Source organism: Procambarus clarkii, chromosome 78, assembly GCF_040958095.1.
Source record: "Procambarus clarkii isolate CNS0578487 chromosome 78, FALCON_Pclarkii_2.0, whole genome shotgun sequence".
In the NCBI taxonomy this organism is placed as follows: Eukaryota; Metazoa; Arthropoda; class Malacostraca; order Decapoda; family Cambaridae; genus Procambarus; species Procambarus clarkii.
Genome location: NC_091227.1, coordinates 25946957 through 25964257, shown reverse-complemented (window position 1 = coordinate 25964257; position 17301 = coordinate 25946957).

Genomic DNA, 17301 nt, shown 5'->3' with positions numbered 1-17301 from the left:
TTGCCTTCTTCCAGCAACTGGGCAATTCTCCCGACATAAGTGACTCATTAAAGATCATTGCCAGAGGCACGCTGAGGGCCTGCGCTGCTTCTTTTGGTATCCACGGTGATACTTTGTTTGGTCCAACTACTTTAGTTGCATCTAGAGTTGTCAACTGTTTCATTACCTCCTCTGCTGTGACCTCTATATCTTATAGACTTTCATCTAGGGTAACTCCTTTCCAACAACAGGAGCTGCTCAGTCTTGGTAGTGAACACTCCATGGAAACTGGCATTCAGTGCCTCGCAGATTTCCTTGTCACTTTCAGTATATGCCCCCTCTGTCTTCCTTAGTCTTGTCACTTGGTCGTTCACCGACATTTTTCTTCTTATATGACTGTGTAGTAACTTAGGTTGTTTTTTCTCTTTGATTGCAATATCGTTCTCAAAGTCCCTTTCCGATGTTCGTCTTATGTTAATGTAATCGTTCCCTGCTCTGTTGCATCTGATCCTGTTGTCCTCTGTCCTTTGTCTTCTGTACTTCCTCCACTCCCTCCTGCTGGCCATTTTTGCTTCCTGACACTGTATATTAAACATTACTGTGTGCGTGTGTGTGTGTGTGTGTGTGTGTGTGTGTGTGTGTGTGTGTGTGTGTGTGTGTGTGTGTGTGTGTGTGTGTATGTGTGTGTGTGTGTGTGTGTGTGTGTGTGTGTGTGTGTGTGTGTGTGTGTGTGTACTCACCTAGTTGTGTTTGCGGGGGTTGAGCTCTGGCTCTTTGGTCCCGCCTCTCAACCGTCAATCAACAGGTGTACAGATTCCTGAGCCTATTGGGCTCTATCATATCTACACTTGAAACTGTGTATGGAGTCAGCCTCCACCACATCACTTCCTAATGCATTCCATTTGTCAACCACTCTGACACTAAAAAAGTTCTTTCTAATATCTCTGTGGCTCATTTGGGCGCTCAGTTTCCACCTGTGTCCCCTTGTGCGTGTGCCCCTTGTGTTAAATAGCCTGTCTTTATCTACCCTATCAATTCCTTTGAGAATCTTGAATGTAGTGATCATGTCCCCCCTAACTCTTCTGTCTCCCAGCGAAGTGAGGTTCAATTCCCGCAGTCTCTCCTCGTAGCTCATACCGCTCAGTTCGGTTACTAGTCTGGTGGCAAATCTTTGAACCTTTTCCAGTTTAGCCTTATCCTTGACTAGATATGGACACCATGCTGGGGCTGCATACTCCAGAATTGGCCTGACATACGTGGTATACAAAGTTCTGAATGATTCTTTACACAAATTTCTGAATGCCGTTCGTATGTTGGCCAGCCTGGCATATGCCGCTGATGTTATCCTCTTGATATGTGCTGCAGGAGACAGGTCTGGCGTGATATCAACTCCCAAGTCTTTTTCTTTCTCTGACTCCTGAAGGATTTCCTCTCCCAGATAATACCTTGTATTTGGCTTCCTGCTCCCTACACCTATCTTCATTACATTACATTTGGTTGGGTTGAACTCTAACAATCACTTGTTCGACCATTCCTTCAGTTTGTCTCCGTCTTCTTGAAGTCCTCCTCTGTCTTAATCCTTCTCATAATTTTGGCATTGTCCGCAAACATTGAGAGAAATGAATCGATACCCTCCGGGAGATCATTTACATATATCAGAAACAAGATAGGACCGAGTACAGAGCCCTGCGGGACTCCACTGGTGACTTCACGCCAACAGAGGTCTCACCCTCACCATAACTCTCTGCTTCCTATTGCTTAGATACTCCCTTATCCACTGGAGCACCTTACCAGCTACACCTGTCTGTCTCTCCAGCTTTTGTACCAGCCTCTTATGCGGTACTGTGTCAAAGGCTTTCCGACAATCCAAGAAAATGCAGTCCGCCCAGCCCTCTCTTTCTTGCTTAATCTGTGTCACCTGGTCATAGAATTCTATTAAGCCAGTCAGGCAAGATTTACCCTCCCTGAACCCATGTTGGCGATTTATCACGAAGTCCCTTCTCTCCAGATGTGCTACCAGGTTTTTTCTCACGATCTTCTCCATCACCTTGCATGGTATACAAGTCAAGGATACTGGCCTGTAGTTCAGTGCCTCTTGCCTGTCGCCCTTTTTGTATATTGGGACCACATTCGCCATCTTCCATATTTCTGGTAGGTTTCCCGTCTCTAGTGACTTACTATACACTATGGAGAGTGGCAAGCAAAGGGCCTCTGCACACTCTTTCAGTACCCATGGCGAGATCCCATCTGGACCAACAGCCTTTCTAACATCCAGATCCAGCAGGTGTCTCTTGACCTCCTCTCTCGTAATTTCAAACTCTTCCAAGGCCGCCAGGTTTACGTCCCTTTCTCCTAGCACAGTGACCTCACCTTGTTCTGTTGTGAAGACCTCTTGGAACCTCTTGTTGAGTTCATCACACACCTCTTTGTCATTCTCTGTATACCTGTCCTCGCCTCTTCTAAGTTTCACTACCTGTTCTTTCACTGTTGTTTTCCTTCTGATGTGACTGTGGAGTAGCTTTGGTTTGGTCTTGACTTTGTTTGCTATATCATTTTCATAACTTTTCTCTACTTCTGTTCCCACCCTGACATACTCATTTCTGGTTCTCTGGTATCTCTCTCTGCTTTCTGGTGTTCTGTTATTCCGGAAGTTCCTCCATGCCCTTTTGTTCAGGTTCTGTGCTTCCATTTTTCCTTTTGGGCCGGGATGTATCTGCTTACTGCCTCCTGACACTTTTGGGTGACATAGTCCATCATATCTTGTACAGACTTAGCTCTGAGGACTGTGTCTCAAGATATTTCCCTTAGGAAGCTTCTCATCTCCTCATAATTTCCCTTTCGGTATGCCAGGCTTTTGTTTCCTAGTTCTTTTTCGGGGGAGATAAGTCCTAGCTCTACCAGGTACTCAAAGTTCAATACACTGTGATCACTCATTCCCAAAGGTGCTTCCATCTTGACTTCCCTTATATCCCACTCATTTAGGGTAAATATCAGATCAAGCATTGCTGGTTCATCCTCTCCTCTCATTCTTGTTGGATCCTTGATGTGTGTGTGTGTGTGTGTGTGCTCACCTAATTGTGCTTGCGGGGGTTGAGCTCTGGCTCTTTGGTCCCGCCTCTCAACCGTCAATCAACTGGTGTACAGATTCCTGAGCCTATTGGGCTCTATCATATCTACATTTGAAACTGTGTATGGAGTCAGCCTCCACACTTCCTAATGCATTCCATTTACTAACTACTCTGACACTGAAAAAGTTCTTTCTAACGTCTATGTGGCTCATTTGGGTACTCAGCTTCCACCTGTGTCCCCTTGTTCGCGTCCCACCAGTGTTGAATAGTTCATCCTTGTTTACCCGGTCGATTCCCCTGAGGATTTTGTAGGTTGTGATCATGTCCCCCCTTACTCTTCTGTCTTCCAGTGTAGTAAGGTGCATTTCCCGCAGCCTTTCCTCATAACTCATGCCTCTTAGTTCTGGGACTAGTCTAGTAGCATACCTTTGGACTTTTTCCAGCTTCGTCTTGTGCTTGACAAGGTACGGGCTCCATGCTGGGGCCGCATACTCCAGGATTGGTCTTACATATGTGGTGTACAAGATTCTGAATGATTCCTTACACAGGTTCCTGAACGCCGTTCTGATGTTAGCCAGCCTCGCATATGCCGCAGACGTTATTCTCTTTATGTGGGCTTAAGGAGACAGGTTTGGTGTGATATCAACTCCTAGATCTTTCTCTCTGTCTGTTTCATTAAGTACTTCATCTCCTATTCTGTATCCTGTGCCTGGCCTCCTGTTTCCACTGCCTAGTTTCATTACTTTGCATTTACTCGGGTTGAACTTCAACAGCCATTTGTTGGACCATTCACTCAGTCTATCCAGGTCATCTTGTAGCCTCCTACTATCATCCTCTGTTTCAATCCTCCTCATAATTTTTGCATCGTCGGCAAACATTGAGAGGAACGAATCTACCCTCTGGGAGATCATTTACATATACCAGAAACAGTATAGGTCCAAGGACTGACCCCTGCGGGACTCCACTTGTGACGTCTCGCCAATCTGAGACCTCACCCCTCACACAGACTCGTTGTGTCCTGTTGTTTAGGTACTCCTCTATCCACCGGAGTACCTCCCCACTCACTCCAGCCTGCATCTCCAACTTTCGCACTAGCCTCTTCTGTGGCACTGTATCAAAGGCTTTCTGACAATCCAAAAATATGCAGTCTGCCCACCCTTCTCTTTCTTGCCTTATTTTTGTTGCCTGGTCGTAGAATTCAAGTAACCCTGTGAGGCAGGACCTGCCATCCCTGAACCCATGTTGATGCTGTGTTACAAAGTTCCTTCGCTCCAGATGCTCCACTAGCTTTTTTCGCACAATCTTCTCCATCAGCTTGCATGGTATGCAGGTTAGGGACACTGGCCTGTAGTTCAGTGCCTCCTGTCTATCCCCTTTCTTGTATATCGGGACTACGTTAGCTGCTTTCCAAATATCTGGCAGTTCCCCTGTTGCCAGTGATTTGTTATACACTATGGAGAGTGGTAGGCACAGTTCTCTTGCTCAATCCTTTAGAACCCAAGGGGAGATTCCATCTGGGCCTATAGCCTTCGTCACGTCCAACTCTAGTAAACACTTCCTTACTTCCCCACTGGTAATCTCAAATTCTTCCAGTGGTTCCTGGTTAGCTATTCCTCACTTACCTCTGGAATTTCTCCTTGCTCTAAGGTGAAGACCTCCTGGAATTTCTTATTCAATTCCTCACACACTTCCTTGTCATTTGTAGTGAATCCTTCCGCCCCTATCCTTAATCTCATAACCTGTTCCTTTACTGTTGTTTTTCTCCTAATGTGGCTATGCAACAATTTAGGCTGAGTCTTTGCCTTGCTTGCGATGTCATTTTCATATTGTCTTTCTGCCTCTCTTCTCATCCTGACATATTCATTCCTGGCATTCTGGTATCTTTCTCTGCTCTCCAGTGTCCTGTTATTCCTATAGTTTATCCATGCCCTTTTACTTTGCTGCTTAGCTAGCCTACATCTCTGATTAAACCATGGGTTTCTCATCTTCATTTCTCTGTTTTCCTTTTGGACTGGGACAAACTTGTTTGCTGCGTCCTTGCACTTCTGCGTGATGTAATCCATCATATCTTGGGCCGTCTTTCCCCTGAGCTCTGTTTCCCATGCTATATCTGTTAGGAATTTTCTTATCCCCTCATAGTTTTCCTTTCGGTATGCTAACCTTTTGGTTTCGGTATCCCTCCTCGAGTTCAATAACCCTTCTTCAATCAAGTACTCAAACACCAGTACACTGTGGTACCTCATTCCTACTGGGTCCTCAAAACCGATTTCTCTTATGTCGGAGTCGTTCAGAGTGAAGACTAGGTCGAGTCTCGCTGGTTCGTCATTGCCTCTCATCCTTGTGGGTTCTCCGACATGCTGGGTTAAAAAGTTGCTTGTCACCACCTCCAATAGTTTGGCTCTCCACGTATCCTCGCCTCCATGCGGTTCCTTGTTCTCCCAGTCAATCTTTCCGTGATTGAAGTCCCTCATGATGAGCAGGTGGGATCTATTTCTACAGGCAGCAGAGGCTGCCCTCTCAATTATAGTGTTAACTGCCTTGTTGTTGTTTTCATACTCTTGACTGGGTCTCCTGTCATTTGGTGCAGGGTTGTATATTACTGCTACTACTATTCTTGGTCCTCCCATTGTTATGGTGCCTGCTATGTAGTCTCTGAACTCCTCACAGCCCGGGATGGCCATCTCCTTAAAACTCCATTCCCTTCTCATGAGTAGGGCCACTCCGCCTACTCCCCTACCTTCCCTCTCTTTCCTTATTACTGTCTACTCCTGGGGAAACACGGCATTCGTTATGATTCCAGAGAGTTTTGTTTCAGTGAGTCCGATTACATCTGGGTTAACTTCTTGTGCTCTTTCCCTTAGTTCACTTGTCTTGCTTGTGATCCCATCTATGTTCGAGTACATCACCCTGAAACTGACTCTCTTCTGCTTCTTCTCTGGGGGGGACCTTTGGGATCTGGGGTGAGTGGGAGCTGGGGGGACCTGGCATGGGGAGATTGGTGGAGGAGGGAGGGCTTGGGGTGGTGGGGGAGAGGGGGAGGGTACAGGGTGTGGATAAGAGGGGGAGGGTACAGGGGGTGGATAAGAGGGGGAGGCTACAGGGGGTGGGTAAGAGAGGGAGGGTTGGGGAAGCATGGGGGGAGGAGAGGCTGTGGGGGATAGGGGAGATGGGGGGGCTTGGGGGGAGAGAAAAGGGTGGAGGGCTTGGGGGGCGTGGGGGAAAAGGGAGGGCTGAGGTGGGTGAGGAAGAGGGGAGGGTTTAGGGGAGTGGGGGAGAGGGGAAGACTTAGGTGGGGTGGGGGAGAGTGGGGGGCTTAGGGGGGAGGGGGGGAAGGGAGGGCATGGGGGTGGGAGAGACAGGAAGGCATGTGGGAGAAGGGAGGGCATGGGGGATGGGGGAGAAGGGAGGTCCTGGGGAGAGGGGTGAGGGGGAGAGGGGGGTGAGTGGGGGGAGGGGGGTGGGTGGGGGAAGGGTGCCCTAGGTGGGTACTTAGTGGGGGGCTGACAAGGGATGGGGCAGGTTGGGTGTCTGTTGGGTAGAATGTGGGGGTGGTGCCCCAATCCCTGTGGCTGTTGCACTGTTTGAGGAGGGTTCTCCACTTCCCTCTGGGATTGTAGGGTTCTGGGTTGTGGTACTCTGATTTCCTTCTCTCTCCCTGCGCTCCTTCCTCGCATCTGCTGTCCGTATTCTCTCTTCCCTTGTCATATCCCTCTGCAGGAATATTTTCTTGAACTTCTCTACACCTTTTAGACAACACTTCCTTGCTAACAGTTCCTCTTTCGCGATTTCGCTCATGAAAACCACCTTTATCATTCGGTCTCTGTCCTTGTTGTACTTTCCAAGCCTGAAAATCTTTTCAACATTTCGCTCAGCTCCCTCCATCCTTACCTCTTTAAGGATCTCTTTAATCATGTTTTTGTCCTTGTCTCTCCGCTCCTTTGGTCTGGTCCCTGTTTGTTCTTTAATGCCTGCTACTACTACTGCTCTATTTCTCTCTATCAGCCGGCTAGTACATCTAGCTGCTTCCTGAGAGGAAGCCACTTCCATGGCAACTTCCTTAACTGCAGACATAGCTTCAGGGCTCTTTTTAAGCATTTCAGCAAATGAGATCTGGGTTGTGGTGGTCCCCTCCACAGTAGCATTCCCATCTCCCTGGGGTACGGTTTGTGCCTGGTATTGTGGAAGAGTCTCCTTTAGGTATCTTAGCTCCTCCTTTGCTGCCCTTAAATCATCTTGTAGGTTGGCTACTGTCTCCCTCATTACCCTCAGTCCTTCACTGAATTCATTCCGCATTTGCTGGAGTACTTCCTTCATCCAGGCTTCCTGTTCCATCCCATCCTCTGCGTTTGTTCCAGTTGTGAATGTCCTGCGTTTGGCAGTCAGAGTTCCTCTCCCTTCCATGATTTCCCTATGAGTGTGTGTGTGAGAGAGAGAGAGAGAGAGAGAGAGAGAGAGTGTGTGTGTGTGTGTGTGTGTGTGTGTGTGTCTGTGTGTGTGTGTGTGTGTGTGGTTTTTTGTGTGTGTGTGTATGTGTGTGTGTGTGTATGTGTGTGTGTGTGTGTGTGTGTGTGTGTGTGTGTGTGTGTGTGTGTGTGTGTGTGTGTGTGTGTGTGTGTGTGTGTGTGTGTTTGTGTGTACTCACCTATTTGTGCTTGCGGGGGATGAGCATTGGCTCTTTGGTCCCACCTCTCAACTGTCAATCAACTGGTGTACAGATTCCTGAGCCTACTGGGCACTATCATATCTACATTATAAACTGTGTATGGAGTCAGCCTCCACCACATCACTGCCTAATGCATTCCATCCGTTAACTACTCTGACACAGAAAAAGTTCTTTCTAACGTCTCTGTTGCTCATTTGGGTACTCAGTCTCCTCCTGTGTCCCCTGGCTCGCATACGAACCGTGTTAAAAAGATTATCCTTATCAACCCTGTCAATTCCTCAAATAATTTTAAAGGTAGTGATCATGTCCCCCCTTGCTCTTCTGTTTTCCAGTGTCGTGAGATGCATCTTACGCAGCCTTTCCTCGTAACTCATGCCTCTTAGTTCTGGGACTAGTCTAGTGGCATTCCTCTGAACTTTTTCCAGCTTCGTCTTGTGCTTGGCAAGGTACGGGCTCCATGCTGGGGCCGCATACTCCAGGATTGGTCTTACATATGTGGTGTACAAGGTTCTGAGTGATTCCTTACACAGGTTCCTGAACGCTGTTCTAATGTTAGCCAGCCTCGCATATGCCGCAGATGTAATTCTTTTTATGTGGGCTTCAGGAGACAGGTTTGGTGTGATATCAACTCCTAGATCTTTCTCTCTGTCCGTTTCATGAAGTACTTCATTTCCCATTCTGTATCTTGTGTCTGGCCTCCTTTTTCCACCGCCTAGTTTCATGACCTTGCGTCATGAAACTAGGGTTGAGTTCACTTGGGTTGAACTTAAGCAGCCATTTGTTGGACCATTCATTCAGTCTGTCTAGGTCATCTTGTAGCCTCCTACTATCATCCTCGTCGTTTTAATCCACCTCACAATTTTTGCATCATCAGCAAACAATGAGAGGAACGATTCTATATCCTCTGGGAGATGATTTACATGTATCAGAAACAGTATAGGTTCCAGGACTGAACCCTGCGGGACTCAACTGGTGACGTCTCGCCAATCTGAGGCCTCACCCCTCAACGTGACTCGCTGTCTTCTGTTGCTCCCTTGTCCAATGGACTCCCTTTCACTCCTGCCTGCATCTCCAGCTTTTTCACCAGTCTCTTGTGTGTTACTGTGTCAAAGACTTTCTGGCAATCCAAAAATATGCAGTCTGCCCAAAACTCTCTTTCTTGCCTGATTTTTATGGCCTGGTCGCAGAATTAAATTAATCCTGTGAGTCAGAACTTGCCATCCCTGAAACCATGTTGATGCCGTGTTGCAAAGTTCTTTTGCTCCAGATGTTCCACTAGCTTTTTTCGCACAATTTTCTCCATCAGCTAGGATGGTATGCAAGTTAGGGACACTGGCCTGTAGCTCAGTGCCTCCAGTCTATCCCCCTTCTTGTATATTGGAACTGCATTAGCCGTCTTCCAAATTTTTGGCAATTCCCCTGTTACCAGTAATTTGTTATACACTATGGAGAATGGCAGGCCCAGTGCTTCTGCTACTTCCTTTAGTATCCATGGGGAAATTCCATTCAGACCTCTAGCCTTTGTTACATCTAACTCTAGCAGGAGCTTCCTTACATCCCCACTAAAAATCTCAAACTCTTCTATTGGTTCTTGGTTAACTATTCCATCTCTTATCTATGGAACTTCCCCTTGCTCTTATGTGAAGACCTCCTGGAATTTCTTATTCTGTTCCTCACACACCTCCTTGACGTTTGTAGTGAATCTGTCTGTCCCTATCCTCAGTTTCATTACTTGTACCTTTACTGTTGTTTTTCTCCTGATGTGGCTGTGCAGCAATTTAGTCTGAGTCTTTGCCTTGCTTGCGATGTCATTTTCGTATTGCCCTTCTGCCTCTCTTCTCAACCTGACATATTCATTCCTGGCACTCTGGTATCTTTCTCGGCTTTCAAGTGTCCTGGTATTTCTATAGTTTCTCCATGCCCTTTAACTTTGCTGCTTAGCTAGCCTACATCCCTGATTAAACCATTGATTTCTCATCTGTATTTCGTTGTTTTCCTTTTAGACTGGGACAAACTTGTCTGCTGCCTCCTTACACTTCTGTGTGATGTAGTCCATCATGTCTTGGGCTGTCTTTCCTCTAAGCTCTGTTTCCCATGCTAATTCTATTAGGATTTTCCTTATCTCCTCATATTTTCCCTTTTGGAATGCCAGCCTTTTGTTTTCAGTTCCCCTCATCGAGTTCTTTAATCCTTCTTCAACCAGATTCTAAAACGTCAGTTCACTGTGGTCGCTCATTCCTACCCGGGCCTCGAAACCGATTTCGATAGTCGAAGTCATTCAGAGTGAAGACTAGGTCAAGTGTGTGTGTGTGTGTGTGTGTGTGTGTGTGTGTGTGTGTGTGTGTGTGTGTGTGTGTGTGTGTGTACTCACCTAATTGTACTCACCTAATTGTGCTTGCGGGGGTTGAGCTCTGGCTCTTTGGTCCCGCCTCTCAACCGTCAATCAACTGGTGTACAGATTCCTGAGCCTATTGGGCTCTATCATATCTACATTTGAAACTGTGTATGGAGTCAGCCTCCACCACATCACTTCCTAATGCATTCCATTTACTAACTACTCTGACACTGAAAAAGTTCTTTCTAACGTCTCTGTGGCTCATTTGGGTACTCAGCTTCCACCTGTGTCCCCTTGTTCGCGTTCCACCAGTGTTGAATAGTTCATCCTTGTTTACCCGGTCAATTCCCCTGAGGATTTTGTAGGTTGTGATCATGTCCCCCCTTACTCTTCTGTCTTCCAGTGTAGTAAGGTGCATTTCCCGCAGCCTTTCCTCATAACTCATGCCTCTTAGTTCTGGGACTAGTCTAGTAGCAAACCTTTGGACTTTTTCCAGCTTCGTCTTGTGCTTGACAAGGTACGGGCTCCATGCTGGGGCCGCATACTCCAGGATTGGTCTTACATATGTGGTGTACAAGATTCTGAATGATTCCTTACACAGGTTCCTGAACGCCGTTCTGATGTTAGCCAGCCTCGCATATGCCGCAGACGTTATTCTCTTTATGTGGGCTTCAGGAGACAGGTTTGGTGTGATATCAACTCCTAGATCTTTCTCTCTGTCTGTTTCATTAAGTACTTCATCTCCTATTCTGTATCCTGTGCCTGGCCTCCTGTTTCCACTGCCTAGTTTCATTACTTTGTATTTACTCGGGTTGAACTTCAACAGCCATTTGTTGGACCATTCACTCAGTCTATCCAGGTCATCTTGTAGCCTCCTACTATCATCCTCTGTTTCAATCCTCCTCATAATTTTTGCATCGTCGGCAAACATTGAGAGGAACGAATCTATACCCTCTGGGAGATCATTTACATATACCAGAAACAGTATAGGTCCAAGGACTGACCCCTGCGGGACTCCACTTGTGACGTCTCGCCAATCTGAGACCTCACCCCTCACACAGACTCGTTGTCTCCTGTTGCTTAGGTACTCCTCTATCCACCGGAGTACCTTCCCTCTCACTCCAGCCTGCATCTCCAACTTTCGCACTAGCCTCTTATGTGGCACTGTATCAAAGGCTTTCTGACAATCCAAAAATATGCAGTCTGCCCACCCTTCTCTTTCTTGCCTTATTTTTGTTGCCTGGTCGTAGAATTCAAGTAACCCTGTGAGGCAGGACCTGCCATCCCTGAACCCATGTTGATGCTGTGTTACAAAGTTCCTTCGCTCCAGATGCTCCACTAGTTTTTTTCGCACAATCTTCTCCATCAGCTTGCATGGTATGCAGGTTAGGGGACACTGGCCTGTAGTTCAGTGCCTCCTGTCTATCCCCTTTCTTGTATATCGGGACTACGTTAGCTGCTTTCCAGATATCTGGCAGTTCCCCTGTTGCCAGTGATTTGTTATACACTATGGAGAGTGGTAGGCTCAGTTCTCTTGCTCCTTCCTTTAGAACCCAAGGGGAGATTCCATCTGGGCCTATAGCCTTCGTCACGTCCAACTCTAGTAAACACTTCTTTACTTCCCCACTGGTAATCTCAAACTCTTCCAGTGGTTCCTGGTTAGCTATTCCCTCACTTACCTCTGGAATTTCTCCTTGCTCTAAGGTGAAGACCTCCTGGAATTTCTTATTCAATTCCTCACACACTTCCTTGTCATTTGTAGTGAATCCTTCCGCTCCTATCCTTAATCTTATAACCTGTTCCTTTACTGATGTTTTTCTCCTAATGTGGCTATGCAACAATTTAGGCTGAGTCTTTGCCTTGCTTGCGATGTCATTTTCGTATTGTCTTTCTGCCTCTCTTCTCATCCTGACATATTCATTCCTGGCATTCTGGTATCTTTCTCTGCTCTCCAGTGTCCTGTTATTCCTATAGTTTCTCCATGCCCTTTTACTTTGCTGCTTAGCTAGCCTACATCTCTGATTAAACCATGGGTTTCTCATCTTCATTTCTCTGTTTTCCTTTTGGACTGGGACAAACTTGTTTGCTGCGTCCTTGCACTTCTGCGTGATGTAATCCATCATATCTTGGGCCGTCTTTCCCCTGAGCTCTGTTTCCCATGCTATATCTGTTAGGAATTTTCTTATCCCCTCATAGTTTCCCTTTCGGTATGCTAACCTTTTGGTTTCGGTATCCCTCCACGAGTTCAATAACCATTCTTCAATCAAGTACTCAAACACCAGTACACTGTGGTCGCTCATTCCTACTGGGTCCTCAAAACCGATTTCTCTTATGTCGGAGTCGTTCAGAGTGAAGACTAGGTCGAGTCTCACTGGTTCGTCATTGCCTCTCATCCTTGTGGGTTCTCCGACATGCTGGGTTAAAAAGTTGCTTGTCACCACCTCCAATAGTTTGGCTCTCCACGTATCCTCGCCTCCATGCGGTTCCTTGTTCTCCCAGTCAATCTTTCCGTGATTGAAGTCGCCCATGATGAGCAGGTGGGATCTATTTCTACAGGCAGCAGAGGCTGCCCTCTCAATTATAGTGTTAAATGCCTTGTTGTTGTTTTCATACTCTTGACTGGGTCTCCTGTCATTTGGTGGAGGGTTGTATATTACTGCTACTACTATTCTTGGTCCTCCCATTGTTATGGTGCCTGCTATGTAGTCTCTGAACTCCTCACAGCCCGGGATGGCCATCTCCTTAAAACTCCATTCCCTTCTCATGAGTAGGGCCACTCCGCCTCCTCCCCTACCTTCCCTCTCTTTCCTTATTACTGTATACTCCTGGGGAAACACGGCATTCGTTATGATTCCAGAGAGTTTTGTTTCAGTGAGTCCGATTACATCTGGGTTAACTTCTTGTGCTCTTTCCCTTAGTTCACTTGTCTTGCTTGTGATCCCATCTATGTTCGAGTACATCACCCTGAAACTGACTCTCTTCTGCTTCTTTTCTGGGGGGGACCTTTGGGATCTGGGGTGAGTGGGAGCTGGGGAGACCTGGCACGGGGGGATTGGTGGAGGAGGGAGGGCTTGGGGTGGTGGGGGAGAGGGGGAGGGTACAGGGGGTGGATAAGAGGGGGAGGGTACAGGGGGTGGATAAGAGGGGGAGGGTACAGGGGGTGGATAAGAGGGGGTGGGTAAGAGAGGGAGGGTTGGGGAAGCATGGGGGGAGGAGATGCTGTGGGGGATAGGGGAGATGGGGGGGCTTGGGGGGAGAGAAAAGGGTGGAGGGCTTGGGAGGCGTGGGGGAAAAGGGAGGGCTGAGGTGGGTGAGGAAGAGGGGAGGGTTTAGGGGAGTGGGGGAGAGGGGAAGACTTAGGTGGGGTGGGGGAGAGTGGGGGGCTTAGGGGGGAGGGGGGAAGGGAGGGCATGGGGGTGGGAGAGACGGGAAGGCATGTGGGAGAAGGGAGGGCATGGGGGATGGGGGAGAAGGGAGGTCCTGGGGAGAGGGGTGAGGGGGAGAAGGGGGGTGAGTGGGGGGAGGGGGGTGGGTGGGGGGAGGGGTCCCTAGGTGGGTACTTAGTGGGGGGCTGACAGGGGATGGGGCAGGTTGGGTGTCTGTTGGGTAGAATGTGGGGGTGGTGCCCCAATGCCTGTGGCTGTTGCACTGTTTGAGGAGGGTTCTCCACTTCCCTCTGGGATTGTAGGGTTCTGGGTTGTGGTACTCTGATTTCCTTCTCTCTCCCTGCGCTCCTTCCTCGCGTCTGCTGTCCGTATTCTCTCTTCCCTTGTCATATCCCTCTGCAGGAATATTTTCTTGAACTTCTCTACACCTTTTAGACAACACTTCCTTGCTAGCAGTTCCTCTTTCGCGATTTCGCTCATGAAAACCACCTTTATCATTCGGTCTCTGTCCTTGTTGTACTTTCCAAGCCTGAAAACCTTTTCAACATTTCGCTCAGCTCCCTCCATCCTTGTGTGTGTGTGTGTGTGTGTGTGTGTGAGTGTGTGTGTGTGTGTGTGTGTGTGTGTGTGTGTGTGTGTGTGTGTGTGTGTGTGTGTGTGTGTGTGTGTGTGTGTGTGTGTGTGTGTGTGTCTGTGTGTACTTACCTAGTTGTGCTTGCGGGGGTTGAGCTCTGGCTCTTTGGTCCCGCCTCTCAACGGTCAATCAACTAATGTACAAGTTCCTGAGCCTGCTGGGCTCTATCATATCTACACATAAAGCTGTTTATGGAGTCAGCCTCATCCAAATCACTTCCAAATGCATTCCATTTGTCTACTACTCTGACACTGAAAAAATTCTTCCTAATGTCTCTATGGTTCTTTTGGGCACTCAATTTCCACCTGTGTCCTCTAGTGTGTGTGCCCCTTGTGTTAAATAGTCTGTCCTTATCTACCCTCTCAATTCCTCTGAGAATCTTGTATGTGGTGATCATGTCCCCCTCTAACTCTTCTGTCTCCCAGTGACGTGAAGTTAAATTCCCGTAGTCTCTCCTCGTAGCTCATACCCCTCAGTTCGGGTACTAGTCTGGTGGCAAACCTTTGAACCTTTTCCAGTTTAGTCTTATGCTTGACTAGATATGGACTCCATGCTGGAGCCGCATACTCCAGAATTGGTCTGACATATGTGGTATATAATGTTCTGAAAGATTCCTTACACAAGTTTCTAAAGGCCGTTCTTATGTTAGCCAACCTGGCATATGCTGCTGATGTTATCCTCTTGATATGAACTTCAGGGGACAGGTCTGGCGTTATATCAACCCCCAGGTCTTTCTCTCTCTCTGACTCTTGAATAGTCAGAGAGAGAGAGAAAGACCTTCTTGTGTGTTTCTTCAGGTGCGGGCTCCTTGACGGCACGACATACTCTAAGACTGGTCTCACGTAGGCAGTGTAAAGCGCCCTAAAAGCCTCTTGACTCTTGAAGTATTTCATCTCCCAAATGATTCATTGTGTCTGGTCTCCTGCTCCCTACACCTATCTTCATTACATAACATTTGCTTGGGTTAAACTCTAACAACCATTTGTTCGACCATTCCTTCAGCTTGTCTAGGTCTTCTTCAAGCCTCAAGCAGTCTTCCTCTGTCTTAATCCTTCTCATAATTTTGGCATTGTCAGCAAACATTGAGAGAAATGAATCTATACCCTATATTTCTATAATATATATATCTATCTATGTGTGTGTGTGTGTGTGTGTGTATTCACCTAGTTGTATTCACCTAGTTGTGCTTGCGGGGGTTGAGCCCTGCTCTTTCGGCCTGCCTCTCAACTGTTACTAACTACTAATTCCCCCCCCCCAAAACACACACACACCCAGGAAGCAGCCCGTGACAGCTGACTAACTCCCAGGTACCTATTTACTGCTAGGTAACAGGTGTGTCAGGGTGAAAGAAACTCTGCCCAATGTTTCTCGCCGCCGCTGGGAATTGAACCCCGGATCACAGGTTCACGCGTCCAGCGTGCTGTCCTCTCAGCCACCGGCTTCTTAAAGTTTCTCTAAAGACTCCCTAAAGTGTGTGTGTAATTACCTAAGTGTAATTACCTAAGTGTAGTTACAGGATGAGAGCTACGCTCGTGGTGTCCCGTCTTCCCAGCACTCTTTGTCATATAACGCTTTTTAAACTACTGACGGTCTTGGCCTCCACCACCTTCTCACCTAACTTGTTCCAACCGTCTACCACCCTGTTTGCGAAAGTGAATTTTCTTATATTTCTTCGGCATCTGTGTTTAGCTAGTTTAAAATTAAATCTATGACCTCTTTTTCTTAAAATTCCAGGTCTCAGGAAATCTTCCCCTATCGATTTTATCAATTCCTGTCACTATTTTGTATGTAGTGATCATATCACCTCTTTTTCTTCTGTCTTCTAATTTTGGCATATTTAATGCCTCTAACCTCTCCTCGTAGCTCTTGCCCTTCAGTTCTGGGAGTCACTTAGTAGCATGACTTTGCACCTTTTCCAGTTTGTTGATGTGCTTCTTAAGATATGGGCACCACACAACTGCTGCATATTCTAGCTTTGGCCTAACAAAAGTCGTGAACAAGTCTACTTTCAAGTGTGGTCTAGAACAGACACCGTACCGACTCTCAGTGCACTCAACTCACACCATTGCTCGCTTGCAAGGACTGCAAGGCGGCTGCACTAAAATATCTTGGGAAGGCCCAAGAAAATATGAAACTATTTTACCTAAACTATTATAAATACCAATGTAACGTATGATTATGTTACGTTGTTGGGTTGATTAGATACACAGTGTTTAGTGAGTTTCATATTTATTTAGTAGTCCTGGATACAGCAGTGTCGTAGACGTTGAGACGGAGCTTGGAGCAGAGCAGAGAGCTGAGTGAGGCCGGAGTCGTGGAGCTCTATGTGGGAGAGCGTGGCGGCTCAATTGGGAATTGTGAGTGTCTGAACTCGGGGAGCGAGAGCGTGGCGGCTCGATGCGGTCGTAGTCTGCTGTCTGCTCTGTGTCGAAGCTGTATCGTCTTGGGTCGATTAGAACTCTCGACTTTTGTTCTGTGTCGTGTGTCGTGTGTGTGTGTGTGTGTGTGTGTGTGTGTGTGTGTGTGTGTGTGTGTGTGTGTGTGTGTGTGTGTGTGTGTGTGTGTGTGTGTGTGTGTGTGTGTGTGTGTGTGTGTGTGTAAGTCAGCATTTGTGCTTTTGTAGCTGTGAGTGAAGTCTATTGTGAGTGCTTGTATGTTTGTAGGGATGAGGCATGGGGAGTGAGGGGTGAGATGTTGGCTAGCCACCTCATCACTTAGGTGTCTGAGACTGCCTACCCAGACTGTAGGCAGTCTGTGTGTATGTGTGTGTTTGGGGGGAGGAGGAGGAGGAGGTGGTGGGGAGATGGAGTGTTGGTTAGTTGGGTGGAGTGTGTGTATGGGTGCTATACTGTGGGTCTTGCCTGACAGTGCTTGCCTGAAAGTGCTTAAGTGATAGTGCTTGCCTAACAGTGCTTGCCTGTCAGTGCTTGCCTGACAGTGCTTGCTTAAGAGCGCTTGCCTGTCAGTGCTTGCCTGACAGTGCTTACATGTCAGTGATTTTCTAACAGTTCTTATATGACAGTGCTTACCTGACAGTGCTTACCTGACAGAGCTTACCTGTCAGTGCTTACCTGACAGTGCTTACCTGACAGTGCTTACCTGACAGTGCTTACCTGACAGAGCTTACCTGTCAGTGCTTACCTGACAGTGCTTACCTGACAGTGCTTACTTGACAGTGCTTACCTGACCAGACAGGAGGCACTTAAGGTTTCTTGAACGGAACACTAATGGTGCAG